Below are 23,496 nucleotides of genomic sequence, written 5' to 3' on the forward strand. Positions count from 1 at the left end.
CTAAATCACTTTCAGAACCCAGTAACCAGTAACTGGAGTCATGAGCCCCAGTCAGAGTTGGTGGCTGGGGCTGGGGTGGTGGAAATCGAGGAGACAGAACCAAGGGGATTTGGCAACTAATCAGACAGAGGGGTGAGACACAGGGAGGTGGCACAGGGCTCTCAGGCCTCGGGGTTGATGATGATGGCATTTTTGAGACAGGGAAGCCTGGGGGCAGGGAGTGGGGGGTGGGGTGTGCAGGTATAAGTATGTGGAGGACAGGAAGAGAACAGACTCGTGAGTCTAGATGTTCTCTTTCCATGTGGACTTTTCTGTGCCTGGAGGAGGATTTGGGTGTGGGTGACCAAAGGAACCTTCACTGAAACACTTCGCAGAGCAGGGACCCATGCCGAGAAATTTCACATCAGGACTAGAGATGCTGATAAAGAAGGCATTTCTGCAGACTGTGCTCAGGGAGGTGGGCAGGCTTCGTGATCCGAGCATAGCAGCCAGCGGCGGACAGAGGACTTGGGAGACTTGGGGTTCCTGCCAAATGTCTTTCCTTATCTGACCAACATAAAACACTAATCACATTTAATTAGTGTCCATCTGCCCATCCATTTTCTCTACTAAGCAAGCCACCTCGCGGCAGGGACCACCCCGTCTCATCCATCTTTCTCCTCCCCAGGCCTCCCTGGCACACTGCTCCGCCTGCTACCTGTAGTAGGTGTTCAGCAAACACCTGCTGAATGAACGCCCATGATTCCATAGGATAAAATTCCCAAGAAGGCAGAGCAAACGGGGTGGGGGTGGGGAGCAGGCAGACTCTGCTAGGAGAATTCTGATCACGGAAGGGTGTAGGCCAACAAAAAGCCAACTGTTCACAGAGAAAATGAGTCTTCAAGAAAATGTTAAACTCTGGAATGTGCTATGGGTATGGATCTTTGTCATCATGACCAGAAACAGAGAACCAGGTCTGGGATTGAATCACGAAGACAAAAGAAAAAGAAAATGGAAAAGGAAATATCGTGTGTACGTATCATTTGGCCTCTTCCAAAGATCACCCAAAATGTTTAGTTCTTTACGTCGCTTCTCTTGCTGCTTCTTCCCATCAGCTCTAGACCTTCTGGCGATGCCTCCCTGTTCCCAGTCTTCCACAGCCCAACACCTTGCATGCTACCTTTTTTTTCTACATGTTCATGATTTCTTCCCCCAAGAGACAGGAACGGTGGTACACACGTTCTGATCCACCACACCTCTGCCCCTGGCACAGATGAGCAACCCAGCAGCGGTTGATAAATTGATTTTTATACTGATTATTTGATTTTGTCATTAAATGCCAAAATCAGATTCGTATTTTCTAGTCCCACCCCCTTCGGTTGCCACTCTTACTAAAACTATCATTTTTAATAGTAACAGCTGCATTTACTCAGCACCTACCACATACAAGACACGGTCAAGGACTTTAAATACATCATCTCCTATAATTCTCAATCTGCAGGGTTGGGATTATATTCCCATTCTACAGATGACAAGACTGAGGCTCAAAGACAAAAACATAGGCTAGTAAGTGGCAACATGAGGATTCAAACCTGAGGCTATTTAACTTCAAAGCCAGGTAAATGGGTAATCATTCTAGAATTTCAGCACAGGTTTCTCTAGCACAGAAGCGCAGGAACAAGCCATCTGATACACAGTCCGTGCTCAGTGCTCACCAAGACATAATTAGAGCTCACCTCAGAGAAAGCTTTTTTTAGGCTTGAAAAGGCCCTAACTTATCAAGACCCATTCACTTACTGCCTATGAATAGCTAAGTCAGGTCAAGGTTGTTTTAATTCTGTGATTTAAAAAAAGGAACATGTGGGCACCTGGGTGGTGAAGTCAGTTGAGTGTCTGACACTTGGTTTTAGCCTGGGTCATGATCTCAGGGTCGTGAGGTTAAGCCCTGTGCTGGGCATGGAGTCTGCTCAAGATTCTCTCTTTCCTTCTCCCTCTGCCTCCCACCCCCACTAATGCTCACGCTGTCTCAAATAAATAAATAAATCTTAAAAAAAAAAAAAAAAGGAACAGGCTATTGGCGTTTATGTTTCTAAAAGAATGTTTAGGTTAAATGAAGAAACAAACAGCATTCAGAACAATCAACTCATTGGTGTCAAATAGTTTTTAAAAAATCCACAAAGCTTGTCACAGTCTCCCTGCCCATGTTATGACCCCCCCCAAAAGTTTTCACAGATGTGTTATTTCATCTGAACATTCCAGTTAAGTGTTACTCTTGTTACCATTGTACATGAGAAAAAAGCTGAGCTAAGAGAAGTTCAGTGGACCTGAGGACCACAATTCTATTTTTTTTTAAGATTTTATTCATTTATTTGAGAGAGAATGAGTGAGAGAGAGCATTAGAGAGGAGAAGGTCAGAGGGAGAAGCAGACTCCCCAAGATGCTGGGAGCCCGATGAGGAACTTGATCTTAGAAGTCCGGGATCATGACCTGAGCCGAAGGCAGTCGCGCAACCAACTGAGCCACCCAGGCGCCCAAGGACCACAATTATGTGGACCTGAGGACCACAATTCTATTATGTGGGACCCCTGGTTGTAAGCAACAAAGCAAAGAACCTCCCATGAGCCCTGGCAAAAGAGAAACTTCACCACAGGAAGGGCGGTCGGGCAGCTGTGGGTTCCCAGATGAACACAGACCCTCTCTCCACTTCTCTCTACCTGCAGCTTCCTCCTACCCCCTGGCAGGCCAGCTTTCCCCTCTGGACAGGAAACCAGGGCCACCAGAGTTCCAGAACCCCATTCTAGCCTCATCACCTCAGAGGGGAAAGGCCCTTGGGCCTCCAGTTCCAAACTTCTGGGACATGGGCTTGAAAAGGCCTAACTTATCAAGACCCTTTTACTTGCTGCCTACGAATAGTTAAGTCAGGTCAAGGCCTCTCTGCCATCCCAGTCCCCCACCGGGTGGTGGGTACAAAGGGAGAGATGGCAGCTTCTCCAAAGACATCTCTCCATTAAATCCTCTCCCTTCTCCATAATCTGACTCCCAGCCCCCAGTATCTTTGATCTGGCTGAGGGGTCCCAGAGTGCTAAACCCAGTTCTATGGTTTTCCTTTGTATTTGCCACAGAGGATGCCTTGTATTCACTTTGGTATAGGATACCCCTGTCTTGGGGGTTCTGTGGAAAAGCCCCATTTTAACAACCTATGACATGGCTGCAATTACTGTCTTGGGCGTCTCTGAGACCCCAGCTTCGAAATAAATTCTGCCCTTTAAAAAAAAAAAAAAAAATTCCGAGAGAGCCTGACTGGCCTAGTCAGGTCAGTCAACTGTCCACCAACAGCACAGGAGACCAACCAGGAAGGACACTCGGCAGGCCCCAAGGTGGAGAGAGGTGAAGCAGTTCTCCACGAGGGGTGGGGAGGGGTGCGCACAGGAGGGAGAGGTGCCACTTCCAAAAGAAGAGAGTTAAACAGATTAAATATTAAAACTAATTCGAAATCCTGTACACACGCTGCTAATAAGCCACTTCTACACCAGGGCTGACAGTATTTGGCTACTAAACTGTAAAGTGACATCAGAAAAGAACACTACATAACAAAGTGCTAATTGTGTAGTAAAGACGTTTAGTGCAAACAGATTTAGAAAGAGATCAACGTACCCATTTCCATCGAGTAATAGCCTAAAATTAGAGTTCTCCATGCCACAGTTTCATGCTAGGAGAGCTGAAAACTGTGTTTCTTCATTGGTGAAAGACTAGCTCCCCCGCCCCGTCCACCCAGTTCCCTCTGCCCCTTACAGCTGAGTGATGAGAGCCTCCCCTTAGGTCCGGGTATCCTTGCCCCTCTGCGCTGCTGGAAGGTTCATCCAGGCCCAGGTGATGCGTAAAGTCCCTTCTTTTGAGGAGAAAGGCAGGACTCAGAAACACAAACCCTGGCTTATGAAGATGCGCCCAGTAGCCCGGTGCTCTGCGGAGACTGGAGGCGGGCACAGCGAGTGCTCACATCTGAGGAAGCAGGGGCGGGAAGAGAAGTGGGCAGGGGGTACTTCCCCAGTTGGGGCTGGCCAGGTGCTCTTCCAAGTGCTTCACAAACACCCCTTGTTTCAGCTGGTGGAGGTGAACCTTCACCAACTTCGCAAGGGCTTATGGCGACTCCTAAAAGGAATCCAGGAAACGGGATTTTTAACCCTCCTTTGCTCAAAAATCGAACTGAAACCTAGACGGCTTGAGTCAACTCTCATTTCTCTGCTTTCAGCATTTTCCGTCTCTCCCTGAGTCCACATCATTCTCTCCTTCCACAGAAACTGCTCTTCAGGCCCCAAGTCTGACGTTAATTAAATTAGTGAAGAGTTCCTATCTATTAAGGGCTGACTGTGTGCCAAGCACTTTCTGTCCCTTATCTTCCCTAACTCTCGTAGTGATCCTATGAGGTGAGGCCTGCTTTTCAGCCTGCTTTGTAGAAGAGGGAAGAAGTCAAGAGAGGGGAGGAAACCCTTGGGGCCTCTGTCCCAGCAGGTCACTGGGCTGGCAGCTGGGGGACTGCGGTGACATGGGACGGTGCTTCCCTGCTCCGGCCCTTGCTAAAGTCCTCACTGGAGTGCCCCTCTTGTGTGGTGTCGCTAGAAAACCCACCCTTGGCAAGAACACACAGGGGATGCCCCTCCAAACTTTTTTTTTTACTTGAGGCAAAATTTACATGACATAAATTCACCATTTATGTTACCATTCATAATGGTAACATTGTTAGCATTCAGTTCAGGGGCATTTAGGACATTCATAATGCTGTACACTTGCCTCTACCTTGTTCCAAAATATTTTCATCACCCCAAAAGAAAACTCGTTCCCTAGGTGGTCAATCCCACTGTTCCCTTCCCCCACCCCCTGGCAACACCCATCTGTTATCTCTACGGAGTTGCCTACTCTAGAGATTTCACATAAATGATTCCATTTATCATTTGGCTTCTTTGACCTAGAGCATAATGCTTTTGAGGTCTCTCCTCACATTGTAGGGTATCTATAATCCATTCCTTTCTTTGGCTGAATAATATTCCACTCCATGAATATACCACACTTTGTTTATCCATTCATCTGTTGATGAACATCTGGGTTGTTTCCATTTGGGTACTATGAACAGTGCTGCTATGAAGACCTGTAAAGACCTAAGTCCCTGTTTTCAATTCTTTCACAAACTTACCTACGGTGGAATTGCCGGCTCCTACGGTAATTCTACATGTAAGTTTTTGAAGAACCCTCTAAAATATTTGTAAAATATGAAATTCTACAAAGGAACACCAAAAGGAAACTGAAAGCAAATGCAAAACCACAGTGAGATCAAAGAATCTGAAAGATAAATGTTTTTCTAGTCTCACCCCATTTCTGAATAAGTTCAAACCTGGGCAGAAGGAACCCCAACAGCATACTTCCTTTTGAAAGCCCAAGAACACTAGGAGCAGGTAATTAAGATTTACAATTCTACCGTGTAATTAACAAGGGTCGCTGTCTCTCCACAATATTTTTAACAGAAAAAGCACACCCAAACCAGGGCTCCAAAACCATGTTGCTGCTTATGACATTTTTGAACCAAAGAGAACAGCTGAGAAGACCCAACACAGGCCATGAACCAGGAAGGCTTTCTGTTATCAGGGAAGACTGGATTCTCTGTTCTGGCTCTCATTTTTAGTAAAACTACATTTCTCTTTGTAAAGACATGAGCCCCTCGTGACAAAAAGTCAGCATTCTTTAAAAAACAGTCTTGCCACATCACAGGTCTTTGGGACAATGTAAATCAGAGCAACAACGAGACATTACTACACACCCATTAAAACGGCCAAAATCCAGACCACTGACAATACCAAATGCCGGCAAGGATGTGGAACAACAGGGACTCGCGCTCACGGCCAGCGGGGATGCGGAATCGTTTGGCACTGGAAGACCGAAGACAGTCTGACAGTTTCCTACAAAACTAAACATATTTTCACCATATGATACAGCCATCACACTCCTTGGTATTTATCCAAAAGATATGAAAACTTATGTCCACACAAAAGCCAGCACGGGGATAGTTACAGCAGCTTTATTCATAATTGCCAGAACTTGGAAGCAACCAAGACGTCCTTCAGCAGGTGAAGGGATAAAGAAACAGTGGGATTCCGAACCATGGACTATTATTCAGCACTACAAAGAAATGACCTGTCAAGCTCTGGAAAGACATGGAGGGACTTTAAATGCATATTACTACATGAAAGAAGCCAATCTGAGAAGGCCTCATGCTGTAATTACAACTCTAGGACACTGCGGAAAAGGCAAATCTATAGAGATAGTAAAAAGATCAGTGGTTGCGGGGTGGGGGGTGGTGAGATGAACAGGTAGGGCACAGAAGATTTTTAGGGCAGTGAAAATACTAGGTACAGGTCACTGGTTGAATGTAAGTCGTTATGCATTGTCCAAACCCTGAGAACATACAACACCAAGAGTGCATATATTAAGATAAACTACAGTGACCATGATACATCAATGTATGTTCACCAGTTGTAACAAGTGTACCACTCCGGTGGGGGGTGCTGATAATGAGGGAGGCCATGCATGGCGGCCGGGGGGCAGGGGGTGTGTGGGGAATCTCTGCACCTTCGGCTCGATATTGCTGCGATCTAACACTACTCCAAAAAAGCAAAGTCTTAATTGAAAAAGAAACCAGGTCCCTTCCCTTCAAAGAGTATTTCTCATCAGCTCTAAACCAGGAGCACTACATTAAGAATGACTTGCTGGAAACTTCATCCGGGGCCCAAGGGAGGGCGAGGTGAGCATGAGAATCAACCCAGGCCGCACACGCCCCCTCTCCCCGCATCTGGTCTTTGAGCCGCTTTGAGGTGGGCAATCGGCAGTGATGTTAACTGGGAGGACAGCGGCAAGACGGAAATGCAGAGGGACTGTACCCATCGAGGACATTTTGGCACCTTTAAATTAAGTGAAGAAGAAAGCAGTTCTCTGAAGGACAGAGTCCGCTAACTGCAAATGACAAAAGCGAATCTTCTGATACAAGCAAGACGCCGCCAGGAAGGGGACGGCTGACAGCTCAGGTACCAGGAAGGCGTGCTGGCGGCGTTTGCTGTGCAGGTGTTCAATTAGGCAGGAAGTGGGCTGAAAACAGCTCAATTAATTCATTGTGCATGCCTGTCCCAGAGAACAAGGAGACAAACCTCAAATACCAGTGGCAGGCGAGGGATGAACTACAGAGCTCCACATTTTGCTAGCAAAGATGCACGTGCAAAATATAAAATTACCCTGAGATTAGCTCTGCTGAGCACTTTAAAATTCCCGCGGAAGCCGAAGGCCAGATAGGAAACCAAGCGAGCAAACAGTTTACGACAAATCAAAAAAAAAAGTCATCCCTTTTTGTCACAAGCAGCGTTTCCTGGTCAACCTCAGACGCAGGCAGCCCCAGCACGTGGGTTGGGGAATGTGGAAAGGACAAGCACAGAATTCAAAACCAATGGCGAAGGGAAGGGATCACCCTTATTTGTAGCCTCCCCTGCGTGTGAGGCTCTGCCAAGCTGAGACTTCACTCAGGCCCACCAGGCATACCTCTCCTCTGAATCCACTAGAAAGAGCATAGAAAAGCCTGGAGTTGTTTGGCAGAGGCTAGGGAAAGGGAGGTCCACGGAGAATATAAAATCAAAGAAAGAAAAACAAAGGTTACGACAACCAACAGTGATCGGGCCGAGGGCTACAGGTCCTTAACGGAAAGTGGGATCTCCCTACCACCGTGACCCCTGCGCCCCCCTTCCCGGACCTCTGACAGCCAACAACACATGTCCTGTTTTTCAGAAGAAAGAGAACACGTAACACACAATGCAGAGCAGTCAAGCTAGAAGGAGTCTAAAGCATCTGGGCCTCTCCCTTGTTTCAGAAAAAATAATACTCAGGTTTGGCAACATACCCAAGACCAGTTATTAAAAATGGCCAAGCCAGGCCTCCTGGAAGACCTTCCACTGATAATATTAGTGCTTGTGTCCACAACGATGGACACGTGCTTTAGAGTTCACACGCAAACATTCCACAGACTTGCAGGCACTGGCACTGTTATTAGCCCATTTCACAGATGGAATGCGGACAGGTGAAGCTACTTGCCTGAAGTCACACAGCACAGGCAGACCTGGGACAACAAGGATGAAGCTGGAGGGTACTATACCAAGTGAAAGAAGCCAGACACAGAAAAAGACATACCATATGATCTCACTTACACGTGGGATCTAAAAAAAGTCAAACTCATAGAAAGTGGAGGGTAGAATGGCGCGGGCCAGGACCTGAGGGGCAGGCTGAATGGGGAGATGATGGTGAAAGAGAACAGTTTTAAGTTTTAAGATGAATGATTCTAGGGGTCTAAAGTACAGCCCAGTGACTATAGTTAATAATACTGTGTAGTATAGTTGAAATCTGCCAAGAGTGGCTCGTAAGCGTTCTCACCACACACACAAAAAGTAGTAACTATGGGTGAGCCGATGGGTGCTACTTAACTGGATTGTGGTAACCACTTCATAATGTAGTGAAATCATCACACTGGATTCCCGAGAGACATGCTCTTGATTTGTTAATTCTATCTCAATAAAGCTGGGAAAAATAAAGGGGGGAAAGAGCAGCAAAGCGTGGCTGGAGATGTAGGTCTAGCTGAATGAAGTCTGTGCTCTTAACTATGTACTTGACTGTCTCCAAACCAGGGAGAAAGTCACATTTCTGACTAAAATATACACCTAAAGCTTCCTATCGTTGAATAATACTTAGCGTCTACTACTCTTCCCTCCCAAGATTTAAAATCAGCACTAAGGGATACAAAGGACAAAAATGTTTTAACTCTGGGGCAGAAAGACAGGTCACAACTCCCGAGGCTACACGACAGTAGTTAACAAACTTGGACTTGAAAAGCAGGGCTAATGCTCCAACCAAGGCCCCATGGGGTTTTGCCCAGTGTCTTCAAAACATCACATATTTACTTTCCTACAGTTAATTCTGACTGGGCAGTGGCACTGCTGGGCCCCGTTGGCAGTTTCAGAAATCAGGATTTACCAGATCTTGGTGCTTTCACTGAAAAGTGTCACGACTACTAGACACAAGAGCACCAATTTAATCCTATACATGGCTATGCTCCACTGCAGAGAATAGTTCCTTCTGTGTGTGTGTGCATGTGTGTGGGAGCACGCATGCATACACGTAGTTACCTGTGATGTAATGTCACAAAGACCTGTGACATTAAATTGAAACTGTTGCTGATTAAATAAAAAGCACCCAGCTTTTTCTAAGCAATGCCATTTCCATTCTCAGATGCCACAGGGATAGTCCTAGCTCGTTGCACCTGGAAGATGCTCTGTTTTCTCTAAATCACGAAACCAGACCATCTCCCTGCACTCAGACACCTGCTCGCCCTGCACCAGCCACTTCCCTTCCCCACACAACCAGCCACGGGCTCAGCCTTCCAGTGCAGTTCAAGATCTACAGCCATCACAGAACTGCGGCTCCAGGAGTGGCTTCCCACGGTGGACCCGATGTGAGTCACTGTGTCTCTCTTAACAGTCACTGTAAGAACAAGAGCAGTGACAATGCTTCCAAACCACTTATCAGATGTCAAGCCCTGTGTTAGAGGCTGCAAACTCTCGTTCTCTCACCTCATCCTCAGGAGACCTCGGAGGCAGGTGCCCTGATCACGCCAAGCTTAAAGATGGAGGCAGTGAAGCTAAGGAGGGTTAAAGAAGTTGTCCAAAGCCACGCGCCTGGACACTGCACACCCAGAATGCAAACCCAGCTTCCTCAGACTTCAGAGTCAAGCTCTAAACTATCCCACGCCTGGTGTCTGCCTTTTCCTTCACATGCAAAGCAGGAGAGAAATACCACCTCCCTCGTCTCCTGGTGAGGACAGTGCAGGGTGGGTTCTGACTTCTTCCAGTCTGAAGAAGGAGGGAGAAATATAGTAAGTGCTCTCAGACGGACTGATGGACCAAGCACATACTCAGCACTGGGTTAAGGATGCAGGGAACATGGACACCTGGGTGGCTCAGTCCCCAGGCTGCCTTTGGCTCAGGTCATAATCCCAGCGTGCTGGGATCAAGTCCCACGTTGGGCTCCCTGTTCAGCGAGGACCCTACTTCTTCCTCTCCCTCTGCTGCTCCCCCTACTTGTGCTCTCTGTCAAACAAATAAATAAAATCTTAAAAAAAAAAAAAAAGATGCAGGGAACATAAAAAGAAAGAGAAAACAGACCCCTGCCCCCTAACACTTTACAATCTAACCTATAATGATCTAAACTATAATCCCTGTGTTTCTAGGACATTTTTGACCATGACCCACAGGCAGAAATATATTTCCATCATGACCTAGGGCATTATCAGCCTTACCATCTGTGATGTACTGATAGTTTTTACTCTGTCCCTTTCCTTTTCTTTTATGTGTCAACCCACTAAATTGATTGTGTGACTAAGGATCATGGATGACAGCTTGAAAAGCCCTGTTCTAGAATGCCCCATTTTAGCTCTAATTTAAAAAAAAAAAAAAGTGAGGAAGTTCTTCCTTAGACCTAATTTAAGTTTCTAGGGCTGTCAGGTTAATTAAGTTTGTATGGCTGGCTATGTCGTTGGGCAGAGGTGGCCCTGTATCAGACTGGTGGAGGGCCAGGAATCTGGGCTGACTTGCCTGCCGGTTAGCTGGGTGACTCCTCCAGATCTTGGCCTCAGGAGCGAACACCACTCACATGGGGCTTATTACAAAGCGCCTATCCGGGACTTTGAGCCTCCCTCGCCCCTCACGGCTCCCAGCGCCCCCTGGTGGTTCAGGGCCAACTCTGCAAAATCAACGCCCCAAGCGTCCTCTTGGGCACGCAAAGCAATGCTAGGACCGCTAGGACTCCAGGTCTGTCTCCCTGACAGGACTGCAGCTCCCGGAGGCTGGAAGGCAGGTGAACTGCTCCACGTCACACAGCGAATACGCAGAATTAGAATCCCCAAAGATCGAAAATCACGAGTCGCCTGCCTGGTTCCTCTGGAATTTGCCCTATACTTGCCTAGACTCACACAAGGAGTGGGTGGGGAGGATGGAAGGCCTCCCACGAGGTCTTCAGAAAGGTTAAGACTGAGTCCACTAGGTGCCTATGTAGGCCTTCTAGGAGGCAAGGCCAGAAGGCGTCAAATTTAGATAATCATATAGTCACTGTATGCGTGTATACTAAAAGTACTGATGTGTGCAATGCGCACAGCTAAAATACTTGTTTCTAAAATCCTGTTTCCGCAGTTCATTTTTTTAATGCGCCTGGGCACTCGAGAGTGGCTCTGTAGTTAACATGGACTTCCCAAGGCTCTGGTTCCCAGAAAATGAACCACACACCACTACCATTCCCCAAAACCAAAAAGAATGGGAAAATCTTGGAAAGATTCAAAATAAGGGTTCTTTATAGTTCCTTATGCTTCGTCCTCTCCTCACTTTGGGTGGGGGGGTTGCTTGCAGGAAAGGTCAATTACTAAAGCTCCAAGGTGGTGGGGAGGGGGGAGGTGAGATTCTTAGGCCTCTGCTTCCGGTGCTGGGATCTGTGGCAGCTCCCCATCACAGTGGGTTAAAGACAGAAAGTAATAATCCATTCACTGAGTCCCGAGGGATTTTTTTTTTTTTTAATTTATTTGACAGACAGAGATCACAAGTAGGCAGAGAGAGAGGAGAAAGCAGGCTCTCCACGGAGCAGAGAGCCCAATGTGGGGCTCGATCCCAGGCCCCCAGGATCATGACCTGAGCCGAAGGCAGAGGCTCTAACCCACTGAGCCAACCAGGTGCCCCTCCCGAGGGATTTTTATGTACATTGTCTCATTTACATCTTTTTGGTGTTGGTCCACCCCGATTTCTAGGATACAGACTCAGATTAAGTGAAAATCCAGGGAAAGGCTGGGAGGGACACCAGGATGGGTCCAGACACTCCTGACAGGGAGACCCACTGGGAACCAGCTTGCGAGGACAGCACTGCAAGAGGGGGTTCTCTCACTTTCCAAACACATCTGATTTTATTTTTTTTTAAAGATTTTATGTATTTATTTGACAGAGAGGGACACAGCAAGAGCGGGAACACAAGCAGGAGTGGGAGAGGGAGAAGCAGGCTTCCTGCCAAGCAGGGAGCCTGATGTGGGGCTCAGTCCCAGAACGCTGGGATCATGACCTGCACTGAAGGCAGATGCTTAACAACAGAGCCACCCAGGCACCCCCACACCTGATTTTAAATAAATACCTCCTCTGACGTTTTCTAAGACACTTTCAGAGGAAGCTATGGGGTGTGCTGCCTGAAAGTCTCAGGTCTGTGGCATCCCTTGAGAATCCCTGTCCATAAAGTGGGGGGACGATGTCTTACTGGGGATACTCAGGGAGGCAATGCCTCTGCAAAGCACCTAAACACATATATTTGCATGCCGGCAAAGAGAAATGGCCATGGGCAGCAGCATTATTGCCAGGACTCTGCGAGGAGCTTAGAGGGGAAGACACCAGAAAGACACAGCAAATACTCCCTCCAAAGGTTTGTGTTTACTCCTCCAGAACACAGAGAAAGCGTGGAATACTGAAGATGGAGAAATATTCGAGTCCACAGCTGAGACATAAAGATGAGGAGGTTAGAAGACTCCGTTACCACCTGTGTGACCTAGTGGAGCTCACCATCTCGCCGCACTCACCCAAGGCCTCAGGCAAGAACATCCAGAGAAAAAGAGGGAAACGGGAACAATGAAGAGTAAAATCCGAGAATTCTGGGGTCCAGTGACATCCGAGTGACAACCTAACACAGAACTCCAGTTCCGCATGGAAGTGGTTTTGGGTTGGGGGGGGCCTGTGTCCCCAACACCCGCAGCTGGCAGGGCACACCTTGCCTCTGAACAGGCCCGGAACCTCCCCTCCCTGCCCCCAGCCGAGGATGTCTTCTGGCCGCAGGGCTCCCGAGACCAGGGTGGTGTGGTACCAAGGGCAGGACTCTGGTCAGGAGACACGGAGGGCAAGTCTCTGGCCTTGCTACTTACATGCTTGGGCTGTGAGCAAATTACGGTGCCACTTTGATTCTTCCTAGGGAAAGGACACAATAATGTCCATTTTTCAAGGTGGTGGTGAGGATTCAGTGAGGTAAATGTACGCCACAGGCTCAGCACACATTAAATTGGCAACTGGCTGCCATTAGTAACATAAGCAGAAGTCAACTAACACTGGATAAAAATTATTTTGGATTTTTTTAAAAGATTTTATTTATTTATTCGTGTGTGAGAGAGAAAAAAAGGAGAGCACAAGCAGGGGGAGGGGCAGAGGCAGAGGGAGAACAGGATCCTCCCTGAGCAGGGAGTCCCACGCAGGATTCGATCCCAGGACCCTGAGATCATGACCTAAGCTGAAGGCAGCCGCTTCACCCACCCACGCGCCCCCAATTAAATTGGATTTCTTCAAAGAAAAAGGTTTATATGAAGTTAGTGAGGATCAACGATTTTCAGAAAATTCAAAGAAGCGGGGTGGAAAACAACTGCACACCCGCAGCCTCTGAAGGTTTTTGAAACCTCTTCACCGACGGCTTTCCTGCAGGAATAGAGAAGTGGAAGATCTCGTTACCTCCAGACTCTTCACACGTTATAAATACACCACACGACCAACCAGAGAGCGCTCGCTGCCAACCTCCTGGACAAACAAGTCCAACAGGATTTGATCCGGAAATTAAATGGCCATACAGCCCAGCCACGCACGGTTCAAAATAGATACCCATGACCTACTTAGTCTTCGAGTACCGTGCTCAAAGCCAGAAACAAGTGGAGGGAGAGACAGGGCCACTGACTTAGCAGACCCTGCACAGCCCCCTGGCTTTCCTGTCACGTGAAATGTGCACGGAAAGAGCAATGACTCAAAAGACTATCTGGGGAGTGGCGAGACAGAAATGCTAGTCAAGACGTCCCACTAACATCTCCTCACCTCTGGCCCGCACCAGCAAAGCGTTTTCATTCGTTTAGACCAAAGGCTACACTTCTCCCAACAGTCACTTGTCAAGCCACATATCCTTGCCCTCATAACTGTCCTGACTATGTGCATCTTTCCCATAAACAGGGGCTTTTGGGGGGAGTAAGTCCCCAACTGCCTTATCTTAAGATTGTGCCCAGGGTCCTGCACAGTGTCTTCCCGTGGGGAGAACGAGCACTCCATCCATCATGAGAAGGTGAGCTCCTTCCCCTTCACCACCAATGCAACCTCGGGATCGCAGCCTGCTCATATGCTGGGCCGCTCAAGGTCACAGATTTGGTCTCTGCTATAAAGACAAGGAAGACAGACAAGCCCAGAGAAAGCTGCTGTGTACTTTCAACAATCACATCGCTACAAAATGATCTCCAGCAGGAGATCCAGGTTCATTGCAGGGAGATGTGAGTCTTGGGGAGGGTGAATCCGAAAACCTTGAGAGAGACACACATTCTAGAAAATCTCAGAGCATCCCAACCTACAGTACTAGGCCAACAATGCAACATGATTCTTCACCAACTAAGCCATGGTGGAGGAAACAAGGTGATGGTCAAAGCGAAACTCGCTACTCTTCACCTTCATGTCCGTCCTCCTCAGATCTCCGGGGTCAGCCCCAGCCACCCCTCTCTGCCACAGCACGATCAAAATTCCCGCCCTCCAAACTTGCCTGATAGTGCTCTACTTGACTTAGCACTTTCCCACATCCCAACCTGTCACCATCGACGATCGTGGAAGGCAAGCAGAACAAGCATTTTTACTACCCACTTAGAAAGGAGGAAACTGAGGTCAAGGCATGATCGACCACAGGATGACATTAGTCCTAAGGCACAGACCTTCAAGCTCCAAGTGCAGACTGGATGAAGCCAGGCAGCTGAGCCCCAAGCCACTGCTCTTTCCAGAGCACCCCACTCTGTGCACCTTCTGGAAGAAGTCTAACAGGCAGCCCTACCAGATACAGTGGCCCACATGCTTCAGCCCTCATCAACCCTGGCACCTGTGTCAGCCACATATATGCTGAGCCAAGCTGACCAGCCACCTCCATGACGGACACAGAACTCAACCCTAGGACTTCCAGAGAGACCCAGGTGAGTGAGCCGGCTTTCTGCAGTCAAGTGGTAAGCACAGGGCAGGGTAAGTAAGTGACCACAGATCCCAACAACCACTAGCCAGAAATCCCAGAGCACTGAGTCTCTGGGTCCTAAGTTCAAATCCTGTCTCTGGAACTACTCAGTCTCTGTGATTTGAGGCAAGCAACTTTGTTTTTCTAGTTTTAGCTTCCTCATTTATAAAATTGAGGAGCTAAAAAAAGGGATCCCACAGAGAGTATACTTAACACCGCAGGACTATATATTTAAAAGTCAGTAGAAAGGTAAATTTCATGTTATAAATATTCTACCACAATTTAAAAAATAGGTTAACGTTTGTTTTTTTAAAAAAGGATCTTATAGATTCCTAGTGAGTATTAGAGTGGCAACTTCTTACAGTGTCTATCACATATTAAATCTTAGTCTATTTATTATTTACAGTAATTTTAATAGTTTCTATTACAAAGACAATACATTCAAAAATCGTCCAGTTATTCCAAACTCCAGTGATAATCTCCAAGATAAAGTTGTTTATAGTATTTCTCCTACACATGGACATTTCTTAAATTTGGAATGTAAAATTCACAGAATTCTATAGTCAGAACCCACTCTTTCCTGCCTTATCAGTAATCACAAAAATAATTCTCACAACGACATCCAGAAATAAAGGGGCTTTGTTCAAGGCAGGGCTGCAAAGTTGCATGAAACTTGAGACAGGAACGAGGAACTCACATTGAATGACTGGAGACGCCGTCTTCCAGAGCCAGGAGAGACAGTTATGCCAAATCCCCTGCCACCTGTTCTTCCTCTCTCCATCAAAGTTCACCCAGAAAGTCCGCACTCAGGGGGGCGGGGTGCTGGCCAAGCAGCTCGAAGTCCACGCGGGAGCTCTGTGGAAGGCCCGCACGTGTCAGGCTCAGAGGGACAAAGAGCTCCTGTTCTTGCTGTCCCCAACGAGCTCTTACTGTGACCAGGAGAGATGGTGCGGGCCAATCACCCCAGGACCCCTGCATCCCAGGGGGCGGGCAAGGTGGGAAGGCATCCGGGGAGGAGAACCAAGAAGGGAGACACTCATTCCAACCATTTCATCCAACCGTCAGGCAAAAGATGAGACAAGTGAGGCCCAAGGAAGCCAGTGATGTCCCCAAGGCCATAGCAAGGAGACCAGTCCCAGGAGATGGAGCTCTCAGGGCCGTGGGCAAACTCACAGCATTGCTGCTGCCTGCTCAGGGCCCAGCAAAAGAGGTCAGGGCCTGCATCCAGTAGATCCTGCTGTCAACAAATATTTATTGACTGCATGCTTGACACAAGTCAGCGCAGAGCTAAAGCCCCCCCACCCCCATCCCAGGGCCACAGGACAAGGGAGCTATTCCGTGGGAGCAGCCTGTGTGGCTCCCACTCTCAGGCAAGGCTTCTGCCTCTCACAAGGCCAGACTCCAAACTCTCTGGGGGTGCTACCTGAGTCAGAACTTTCCATAGTGTCTGGCAGAGACGGCTGCACCATTTAAAAGGCAGCTCCTCTCAGGAAGTGCTTTTGATGTGTGAGGGGAAGCTCCCCCAGAAATAACTCTGGAGGAAGAATTATAATCTCAGCAAACACCTTGTTAGTGTTCATTTTCTGGCCAAGAATAGACCTCACAACTTTGATTGTGTCTGGGTGTACCTTTTGTTGAGGTGGGCGGGTGACAGGGGAAACACATGAGTGGTGCCCAAAGGCAACTTCTGGAATCCTCCAGGAGAGCAGCTGCTCCCGGCCCTGGGGGATTCTATTTCCATCTCTGCTCACACAGAATTCTCTTCACAAGTGCTGCTTTTCCAGGGGGGTGATGGGGCCGGCGGCCTCCCAGATAACCTCCCTGAGTGGGTCGTTCCTGGCACTCCCCGACCAGGTGGAGGTAGGGAGGAGGGCCCGACAGCAAGCCCACCCACAGCCCACTTCTCTGGGGCCCTAATCACAAACATGCCTGGCCCTTTCCTCCTGAGGCCCAAAGAGGAAATTAAATGTCAGCCAGATAAAGAGATTTCCCTTCAGCTCTGATGCCAAAAATCCGAAGTATGATTCCCCCAGCCACCCAGCAAACAGATTCGTCACAGGCCTTGGGCCCTCAGGCTGGGTGTGTTGAAGACGCGCCACTGCCTGGAGTTTCTCTTCAGTGATACTCAGGTGGCAGGCCTCACTGGTTCTAGCGCAAAAAGAACAGCATGGAAAACTCTGCAGGCCAGTCACAGCACAGGCAGCGGAGACCGCCGGCCTCAGGCCCCTGGCAAGGGCATAGCTCCCTCGGCCTCTCCACAGGTCCTTCTGGGCATGCCTCCCTGCCCTGTATTTTCAAGGCCAAATGAGGCCTGCTGCCCAAGGGAGCTGACTCGACTCTTTTCACAGCGTAGTGACTTTATCCATGGAAGGATCGGGGGAGCTAAACACACTGAGCTCACACACTGACCTCAGCATTTTCTAAATCTGCGGGGTGATAAACACCTTCACGGAGGCCTAGCACGCACCAGGCAGGCCTCGAGCTAGAGGAGAAAAAGCAGCTCCCAACGGGCCTGACACACACGAGTTTCCTGGCACTCCCAGGCACCCCGAGCCTGGTCTGGCTACTTTCTCTTCTAATATGCTTGTGGTTTCAGTGTGGGGAGGTGGGTGGGTCGAGACATCTCAAAGGACAGAGGACAGGAAAGGGCAGTGGATCAAGGGTCACCATAGCACTCACACTTCAAAAAGAAAGCACAGAGAAAGAGGGGCTCCTCTCTGGGTGAGCACACACCGTCCTGCGACGGCCGTCTGAATCTGGAAAGATCCCAAGCTATGCGGGACACTGCCAGACCCGCTTTGGTTCGTGCTCACAGCCACAACGGCAGCTCCCACCCCAACAGAGCAAAAGTCCAGAGTCCTCATAAAGGCTGGCAAAGAGCTACCAGGCCATCCCAGATACCCTCACTTACCTCCCAGCCCTCATGCTCTCCTGATCTCACATGCACGTGCGCGCACAGGACTTTAGCCACACGGGCCCCACGCTATCCTGGAAGGAGCACACACCCACCTCAAAGCCTCTGCTGCCCCTCCATGCCACAGCCCCTGTCCCCCACTTCTCCACAGGGAGGCTCAAACCCTGCCTTCTCAGCAAGGCCTGCCTGATCCACACCTCCTCACCCTACCTTCTGTCCTCGGCACACCCCCTGCTTTTCAGCAGTCATCACCACCCAGCATACTGTTCCGGGCTAAACAGTGACCCCCAAAAATCCATGTCTACCTGGGACCTCAGAACATGACCAGTTGGAGGATGGCAGCCCCTAGGGCAATGACCTTGGTGTTTTTATAAAAACACAGGAGACACAGACACAGGGAGAAGGCCATGTGGGGACCGAGGCAGAGAGCAGAGCTATGCTGCCATCAACAAAGGACACCAAGGCCTGCCCGCAGCCACCAGGGGCTCCAACCGCCCCTCGGAGCTTCCAGAACCATCAGCCAACCAGTCTGTGGTGCTTGTTACAGCAGGCCCAGGAAACTCATACATGGATGGACCATGAATTGTAACTACTGATTCTCTGCCCCATCCCCCACTAGAGAATAAACCCCGGAAGAACAGGATTTTAGCTTCTTTGGTTCAGTGCCAAATGCCTAGACACGGAAAAGTGTCTGGCCCATTCTGAGTGAATGAAGATAAGCTAGAAGGGAAGCAGGGGTATTGTACCCATCCTGCAGAGGGCAAAACTGAGAGGCAAATGCTGTAACTTTGCTCAGAGACAGAGAAGCCAGGGTGACAACTGCATTGGGACCTTGTTTGTTCATTTGACAAATGACACTGAGCTCCTCCAGGTGCTAAGTGTTATGTTAACCCTTGGGAGAGCTGTCACATGCAGTGATCGCCACCTGCACGTGTGGTTGGAGGGGCAAGAAGGGTGGGCCCCTGGCTCAGCTGGCCCCCAATGAGGACTATCACTCCAGGTCTCAGTGTCCTCACCGGCAACCTGAAGGGTGGATAGAAGCCAGGCCTACCAGCTCTCTAAGGGGTAGGCAAGCCTTGTTTTCATTTGTGCTACTTCTCAGACCTGCAGAGCCCAGAGGAAATCTCCGTTCTGCTGCCTCTACATTTGGGGCCAGACGTTTGGCACCTACCGCACACTGCTTTGAAATCCCTCCCACCAAAGGCCACGTCTTGTTCGCAGAGTTCATTTTCACACACACGATTTAACCCTTTGTCACAGGGCTCTGTATCCTGAGCTCCACAACCCACGCCTTCTGCCCAGGTCCCATCCACGTCCCTGCTGGCTGGCTCTGTTCCTGACAGGCCCCCATACAAGCTCACGCACGAAGCTTGGCTCCCATGAGTGAAGTTGCCCTTACCCACTCTGGACCTCAGAGGCCCGGCCTGCTTTGGAGGGCACAGGTGTAGCTTTCTTTGTGCTCAACCTGCAGTCGGCAGACCTCCGGTTTGCAGAACCAACCAGCAGCAAACAGATGAGGGACTTCAGATGAACTTGCCGTACTCACAAGAACGCGTGCACCCACGCGTGTGGACATCACCCGAGAGCGGTGAGATTACAGGTGAGCAGGGGTACGAACCAGCACAGACATCAGCAGGGGGCCAGTGCCACCAGCAACATCACCAGGCAGGTTAAAGCACGAGCATTGGAGCCAGGCCAACCCGAGTCGGAATCCCAGCCCTGCCTCATCTTGACCTGTACCTGACTTTATCTCTCTGAATGTCAGTGATCTCACCTCACAAGGGTCTCAGGAGGGGCCACTGGCAGAGCACCAACACTCTGAGGTTCTCTTTCCCCGCACCTGGAAACAGGCAGTATGTGGCATGTGGGGAGGGGGTGGGGCGGAGAAGAGTCTCAACCCCACAGAGGAGGAGAGCTGGACCCCATCTCCCCTCTGAAAGAGCCAGCCATGTGGCGCGGGGAAGACACTTCACCTCTCAGACCCTCACTCAGCCTCCCCAGAAACAAAGGGGAGAAGTTGTACTAAGGATCCCCTAACACTCAGTCTATCTAAAACAAAAAAAAACAAAAAAAACAAACCCCCCAAAAAAAAAAAAAGAAAATTTCTCGGCATCGTGGGGGCTTTGGGGTTTCACAGCAGGAGGTCTGGTGAGAACAGAGAACATAACACCTGCTCCCCTGCCCCTACAAACGTTCTCCACCAAAACCTCCTACCTTCTCCCCTTCTTTAGTCCCACAACCCCAACTGATCCCAAGCTGGCTCTAGTCACCTACTGACCTCCTGATGCCCCTCTTTAATCACCACACTATTTGTATTTTGATATTTAGCCCATGTAATACACACTATGGATTTATAAACATTTATTAAGGAAAAGGGACACAGAGCATACTTACCAAGTACTTACTGGGTAATATGCTGAGAGCTTTACAAATATTACTGTCCATATCCTAACAACAACCATGTGAGGTAGGTACTGATATGATCCCCAGTTTACAGATGAGGAAACTGAGCCCAGGCAGAAAACAGAACTTTGCTTAAATCACACAGCCATAAATGGCTAAGCGCAGGCTGGAATCCGGCTTGGCCTGTCCCTAGAGCTTCTACACCACCCTAGGCTGACTCCTCCATCACTCCTCTCTGGCCCCATTTACCCTCCGGCAGGTGAAGAACACCGTCGGGCAGGAATCCAGAACTACCCAAAGCCCACTGGACTGTTCAGCCTGCAGAGTCGGCCCAGGTGAGCCCAATCATGGGGCCCTCTAGAAGCCTCCTCTACCAGGCCAGCCCCCTGGAACACCTTCTAAGAAACCATGGCTTCTCCCCAAGGCACCCAGCTAAGAGACAACCCGTCATAATAGTCCCACAACAAGCCAGGATGGAGGGAGATCACCACACCGCTAGAGGAAAAGAATCTTGCTTTACCATATTCCTGGAGGCTCTTCCAGACACAAGAACGTCTGATTTTCCAGCCCACCACCTTTAAATGTCCTCCCAGTTCAGCCGTCCAGCCTCGAATCCCTGCGTCGACAATCCAGGACCCACCAGCCTCCAGAGGCTGCTTACACATGCTTGCCTCCTCAGGGAGAGGTTCACAGAAATACTCTGGCAGGTTACGCCAAAATTCAAGTGTTCTATTACAGAATCTATCTAGCCTCTGGGGAAAAGCAGGGAGAATGTGAAACCACAGGCCTCTGCTTCCAGTGCCACATTGACACCCCTGTTAGCAGGACACGCACGCCGCCTGGAGCAGAGTCTCAGTCCTCGAGAGCTTGTCTCCTTCACGCTCCAAGTTTACAATAAACTTGACCACTGAGATCCAGACACTAAATGATGAGTCTCAAGGCCTCACCCAATAATCAATCAAATGCTTACGAACCCTATTCACTTCTTTCGCCAGAAGAATGCGAATCCATGGAACAATGGGCAGCCTCATACGACACTGGTAATTTAAACCAGTATGGTCCTTGTGCGCACACGGCGGGGATACCCCTGAAACAGCTGAAACATGTAGCACCCTGGGGCGCCTACGCTGCTCCACTGGTTAAGCGTCCGACTCTTGATTTCAGCTTAGGTCATGCTCTCACGATTGTGAGATCGAGCCCCGCGTCGGGCTCCACACTCAGCATGGAGCCTGCCTTAAGATTCTCTCCCTCTCTCTGTCAAATAAATAAATGAATGAATGAATGAATAAATAAACAAATGTATGTATGTATGTATGTGTAGGACCTCTGACACAGCAGTTCCACTCCTAGAGATCCACATGCGGGCGTGCATAGCCATGTCCATGTATGAAAACATAATAGCAAAACCAATGAGTTGGTTTACGCGTCTATGAAAAGCGAAAAGCGGGCCAACTTGTAAATTATGATCTATCTCTTCTATAAAATACTTTGTAGCCAAATACGAGACAAATTAAGAGAGAAGAGCTACATACACGAAAAGTTCTATAAAATATATTGGGCAAAAAGACAAAACAGTGAACAGGGACATAGGGTGGAATCAGTTTCTGCTCACGAAACAAACAAAACGACACAAAGCTGCATCTGGATGGGCTGATGGAAGGTTGCAGGCTAGGCAACAAACTGCAAAAACTGGTTCCTTCAGAGGTCCCAGCAGGGCTGCGGCGGGTGGGGTAGGGGTGCTGAGGCAGAGAGGATCTTCCATGCTGCTTGAACGGGAGGGTGGGGTACAGCAGCTTCATATATTCGTGTATTACCTATACTCTTTCGGGGAAAAGCAACTGAACTCCTAATACAATAGCAGCAGCTGCGACAACAACGCTGGTTTTTCTCTGGTGTGAAACTGCCCCGCCCATCTGCACAAGTGTTGGTGCCACACTCCAAGGTCTCCCCAAGTTCAATTTCAAAGTCACGGAGGACAGACTGGATTGGGAGCAGGGCAGGGAAGAAGGGCAATGTTGGGGGGTGGAGAGCCAAGAAAAACTTCTGTGAAAATTCTGCGGAAGCTGAACTCACGCCGAACCTGCTGGGCCCCAAACTTCACTATGCTAACGCCTTCCTCCCCATCAGCACCACAGGACAAGAAAATAACAGAAAACCCAAATTCGAGAGAACTCCCTTCTTCCAACAGCAGAGTGGAGGCCAGCAGAGCTGCTCCCAGGGAACCCAAAGCAGCGGCCTGGCCAAGCTCCAGCCTCCCCACAAAGGCCCCAGGCGCCAGGCTCCCGGAGGGGAGCGGGGGCGCAGGGAGAATAGACCATCGCCCCCACCCCCCGCTGCAGCCCCAGGCCCATTCCCTGGAGCCCCTCCACTTAGGCAGAGGGCCCAAGCATCTTTTCTAGCTCACGACTGAAATCCAGACTGAACCAGTATACAAATCAAATGTTCTGCCAACAAAGCAGCAACCACGTGGGAAAAGGAGAGAGAAATCAATGGTAGCCTGCCTAAATAGATATTTCTTCCTTCTGCTTGCCAGCAGCAGCTCTTCTGTAGATTCAAATATTTGATAGATATCTTGTTTGCTTCCCAGTAATAATTAAAACAAACATACACACGCCGCTAAACACGAAGCAAAGGGAGAACCAACAGATGGGCTTGGCTTAGGGCATAACATTTGAGAAGCAGGCGAGACACTAACCCCCCAGGCACCAATGTGTTCCCAGGAACCAGGCACCCTGTTAGCGCAGCAGCCAAACTCGACGGGCCCTGTGTCCACAGTGAGGGCTAGGCCGAAAGTTGCTCTCAGGGCACTGAAAAGTGCTTACATCTTGGAAGGAAAGGGGTGACCATCCAGCAGAAAGCAGGGGTGCAGAGTCTTCTGCAGTGACTCGCAGCAGAGACAGCTGACTGCAGAAGGCAGGAAGCAGACGGTCCGATAAAGGGCCTCGAGATGAGGATAAAGCCCAAATAAAGCCGGAACCTGATCAACCGGCTCAGCCGAGCCAGGAGAAACCATCTAAAGGGCATGGGTATTATGCAGTCTGGAAGACAGAAGACGGAAGCCCAGGCAAGTTTATTACAGAGGCCGGCACTGAAGG

The 23,496-nt window shown here is 49.3% G+C and overlaps 1 protein-coding gene across 4 annotated transcripts in view; it reads right to left on the minus strand.

Annotated features, from left to right (window-relative positions):
• SMCO4 (single-pass membrane protein with coiled-coil domains 4) overlaps positions 1-23,496 on the minus strand; it is a 59,471-nt gene that overhangs the window by 30,565 nt on the left and 5,410 nt on the right. Inside the window, exon 1 of one of the 4 annotated variants that reach the window (XM_080816139.1) lies at positions 15,782-15,842. The exons of the other annotated variants lie outside the window; for them this stretch is intronic. The gene's annotated coding sequence lies outside the window, so the exon portion shown is untranslated. Of the gene's footprint in view, positions 1-15,781; positions 15,843-23,496 lie in introns of those variants that run through there. 4 annotated transcript variants of the gene reach the window in all.

The sequence above is a fragment of the Martes martes genome, assembly GCF_963455335.1.
Source record: "Martes martes genome assembly, chromosome: 10".
Lineage (NCBI taxonomy): Eukaryota > Metazoa > Chordata > Mammalia > Carnivora > Mustelidae > Martes > Martes martes.